Consider the following 5000-nt stretch of genomic DNA (forward strand, 5'->3'; position numbering starts at 1 on the left):
AAAAAACGTTTAATCCAGTTGTATTTAATAGAGATATAACCGTTTCCGCAAAAATATTTATACCTTATAACGCTTTTTAACGAAATAACTCGAAATAAGTATTTCGGACTTTTCCGCCGGCCGAAATTTTTCTAAGTCCCAACGTACCGGTCCAGAATGAGACAAAGTTCCAAAGGCCCGGTCGTATCCGTCCGTTTTTTTTTAACCTTCCACGGACGAAATAAACGTTTAATCCCGACGTAAAATACAATAATATAGCGATTTATATAAAAATATTCATACCTCATAACGCTTTTTAACGAAATAACTCGAAAAAACTTTTCGGTCCGAAATTTTTCTAAGTCCCTACGTACCGCTCGAGAATGCGACTAAGTTCCAACGTCCCGGGCGCGATCATACTTTTTTTATATAACTTTTCAGCGACGAAATAAATGCTTAATCCCGATGTAAAACGTCATTTTAAAGCGATTTATGCAAGAATATTCGCACCTTATAACGCTTTTAAGCGAAATAACTCGAAAAAACCTTTCGAATAAAAAATTTTTTTTTAACGTTTTCGGGACCAAATAAACGTTTAATCCCGACGTAAAATATAATAATATAGCGATTTATATAAAAATATTCGTACCTTATAACACTTTTAAGCGAAATAACTCGAAAAAACTTTTCGGTCCGAAATTTTTCTAAGTCCCAACGTACCGGTCCAGAATGAGACTAAGTTCCAACGTCCCGGACGAGTTCGCACTTTTTTTATATAACTTTCCAGCGACGAAATAAACGCTTAATCCCGACGTAAAAAGTCATTTTAAAGCGATTTATGCAAGAATATTCGTACCTTATAACGCTTTTTAACGAAATAACTCGAAAAAACCTTTCGAATAAAAAATTTTTTTTTAACGTTTTCAGGACCAAATAAACGTTTAATCCCGACGTAAAATATAATAATACAACGATTTATATAAAAATATTAATACCTCATAACGCTTTTTAACGAAATAACTCGAAAAAACTTTTCGGTCGAAAATTTTTCTAAGTCCCTACGTACCGGTGGAGAGTATGACCAAGTCCGACGGGCCGAGTCGCGTCGGTCCACTATTTTTTTTTAACGTTTTCAGGACCAAATAAACGTTTAATCCCGACGTAAAATACAATAATATAGCGATTTATATAAAAATATTCATACCTCATAACGCTTTTTAACGAAATAACTCGAAAAAACTTTTCGGTCGAAAATTTTTCTAAGTCCCAACGTACCGGTCCAGAATGAGACTAAGTTCCAACGTCCCGGACGAGTTCGCACTTTTTTTATATAACTTTCCAGCGACGAAATAAACGCTTAATCCCGACGTAAAAAGTCATTTTAAAGCGATTTATGCAAGAATATTCGCACCTTATAACGCTTTTAAGCGAAAAAATTCGAAAAAACGGTTCGATTAAAAATTTTTTTTTAACGTTTTCGGGACGAAATAAACGTTTAATCCCGACGTAAAATATAATAATATAGCGATTTATATAAAAATATTCATACCTTATAACACTTTTAAGCGAAATAACTCGAAAAAACTTTTCGGTCGAAAATTTTTCTAAGTCCCTACGTACCGGTGGAGAGTATGACAAAGTCCGACGGGCCGAGTCGCGTCGGTCCACTATTTTTTTTTAACGTTTTCGGGACCAAATAAACGTTTAATCCCGACGTAAAATACAATAATATAGCGATTTATATAAAAATATTCATACCTTATAACACTTTTAAGCGAAATAACTCGAAAAAACTTTTCGGTCGAAAATTTTTCTAAGTCCCTACGTACCGGTCCAGAATGAGACTAAGTTCCAACGTCCCGGGCGCGATCATACTTTTTTTATATAACTTTTCAGCGACGAAATAAACGCTTAATACCGACGTAAAACGTCATTTTAAAGCGATTTATGCAAGAATATTCGCACCTTATAACGCTTTTAAGCGAAAAAATTCGAAAAAACGGTTCGATTAAAAATTTTTTTTTAACGTTTTCGGGACGAAATAAACGTTTAATCCCGACGTAAAATATAATAATATAGCGATTTATATAAAAATATTCATACCTTATAACACTTTTAAGCGAAATAACTCGAAAAAACTTTTCGGTCGAAAATTTTTCTAAGTCCCTACGTACCGGTGGAGAGTATGACAAAGTCCGACGGGCCGAGTCGCGTCGGTCCACTATTTTTTTTTAACGTTTTCAGGACCAAATAAACGTTTAATCCCGACGTAAAATATAATAATATAGCGATTTATATAAAAATATTCATACCTCATAACGCTTTTTAACGAAATAACTCGAAAAAACTTTTCGGTCGAAAATTTTTCTAAGTCCCAACGTACCGGTCCAGAATGAGACTAAGTTCCAACGTCCCGGACGAGTTCGTACTTTTTTTATATAACTTTCCAGCGACGAAATAAACGCTTAATCCCGACGTAAAACGTCATTTTAAAGCGATTTATGCAAGAATATTCGCACCTTATAACGCTTTTAAGCGAAAAAATTCGAAAAAACGGTTCGATTAAAAATTTTTTTTTAAAGTTCTCGGGACGAAATAAACGCTTAATCCCGACGTAGAAATACATAATATTGCTATTTATGTAAAAATATATACGCATCATAACGCTTTTAAGCGAGATAACTCGAAATAACGTTTCGGTCCGAAATTTTTCTAAGTCCCTACGTACCGGCCGGGGGATCGACGAAGTGCCAACCGCCCGGTCATGTCGGTCCGGAGGGGGCAATTTTTAAAAAAAATAAAACGAAATCGTTACGTTCGACTAGAATTCGTCGAACCGTAACGATTTCTATAAAAATATTCATACCTCGTAACGCTTTTAAGCGAAATAACTCGAAATAACGTTTCGGTCCGAAATTTTTCTAAGTCCCTACGTACCGCTCGAGAATGAGACTAAGTTCCAACGTCCCGGACGAGTTCGTACTTTTTTTATATAACTTTCCAGCGACGAGATAAACGCTTAATCCCGATGTAAAACGTCATTTTAAAGCGATTTATGCACAAATATTAGCACCTTGTAACGCTTTTAAGCGAAAAAATTCGAAAAAACGGTTCGATTAAAAATTTTTTTTTAAAGTTCTCGGGACGAAATAAACGCTTAATCCCGACGTAGAAATACATAATATTGCTATTTATGTAAAAATATATACGCATCATAACGCTTTTAAGCGAGATAACTCGAAATAACTTTTTGGACCGGAATTTTTCTAAGTCCCTACGTACCGGCCGGGGGATCGACGAAGTGCCAACCGCCCGGTCATGTCGGTCCGGAGGGGGCAATTTTTAAAAAAAATAAAACGAAATCGTTACGTTCGACTAGAATTCGTCGAACCGTAACGATTTCTATAAAAATATTCATACCTCGTAACGCTTTTAAGCGAAATAACTCGAAATAACGTTTCGGTCCGAAATTTTTCTAAGTCCCTACGTACCGCTCGAGAATGAGACTAAGTTCCAACGTCCCGGACGAGTTCGTACTTTTTTTATATAACTTTCCAGCGACGAGATAAACGCTTAATCCCGATGTAAAACGTCATTTTAAAGCGATTTATGCACAAATATTAGCACCTTGTAACGCTTTTAAGCGAAAAAATTCGAAAAAACGGTTCGATTAAAAAATTTTTTTTAAAGTTCTCGGGACGAAATAAACGCTTAAACCCGACGTAGAAATACATAATATTCCCATTTATATAAAAATATTCATACCTCGTAACGCGTTTTAGCGAAATAACTCGAAATAACTTTTTGGACCGGAATTTTTCTAAGTCCCTACGTCCCGGCCGGGGGATCGACGAAGTGCCAACCTCCCGGTCATGTCGGTCCGGAGGGGGCAATTTTTAAAAAAAATAAAACGAAATCGTTACGTTCGACTAGAATTCGTCGAACCGTAACGATTTCTATAAAAATATTCATACCTTATAACGCTTTTAAGCGAAATAACTCGAAATAACTTTTTGGACCGGAATTTTTCCAAGTCCCTACGTACCGCTCGAGAATGAGACTAAGTTCCAACGTCTCGGGCGCGATCGTAAATTTTTTACGGCACCTTGCGGGGACGAAATAAACCCTTAATCCCGATGTAAAACGTCATTCTAAAGCGATTTATGCAAGAATATTCGCACCTTATAACGCTTTTAAGCGAAAAAATTCGAAAAAACGGTTCGATTAAAAATTTTTTTTTAACGTTCTCGGGACGAAATAAACGCTTAATCCCGACGTAGAAATACATAATATTCCCATTTATATAAAAATATTCATACCTCGTAACGCTTTTTAGCGAAATAACTCGAAATAACTTTTTGGACCGGAATTTTTCTAAGTCCCTACGTACCGGCCGGGGGATCGACGAAGTGCCAACCGCCCGGTCATGTCGGTCCGGAAGGGGCAATTTTTTAAAAAAATAAAACGAAATCGTTACGTTCGACTAGAATTCGTCGAACCATAACGATTTCTATAAAAATATTCACACCTTACAACGCTTTTAAGCGAGATAACTCGAAATAACTTTTCGGTCGAAAATTTTTCTAAGTCCCAACGTACCGCTCGAGAATGAGACTAAGTTCCAACGTCTCGGGCGCGATCGTAAATTTTTTACGGCACCTTTCGGGGACGAAATAAACCCTTAATCCCGATGTAAAACGTCATTTTAAAGCGATTTATGCACAAATATTAGCACCTTGTAACGCTTTTAAGCGAAAAAATTCGAAAAAACGGTTCGATTTAAAAATTTTTTTTAAAGTTCTCGGGACGAAATAAACGCTTAATCCCGACGTAGGAATACATGATATTCCCATTTATGTAAAAATATATACGCATCACAACGCTTTTAAGCGAAATAACTGGAAATAACCGTTCGGTACGAAAATTTTTCAAAGTCAGACGGGCTCTCGAGCGTTGCTCGCTCGCTGCGCTCGCTCGAAAAAAAAACTAGCCCAACCCAAAACCAATCCCTTTTTCGCGTT

The sequence above is a fragment of the Bombus fervidus genome, unplaced genomic scaffold, assembly GCF_041682495.2.
Source record: "Bombus fervidus isolate BK054 unplaced genomic scaffold, iyBomFerv1 scaffold0028, whole genome shotgun sequence".
NCBI classification, from domain to species: domain Eukaryota; kingdom Metazoa; phylum Arthropoda; class Insecta; order Hymenoptera; family Apidae; genus Bombus; species Bombus fervidus.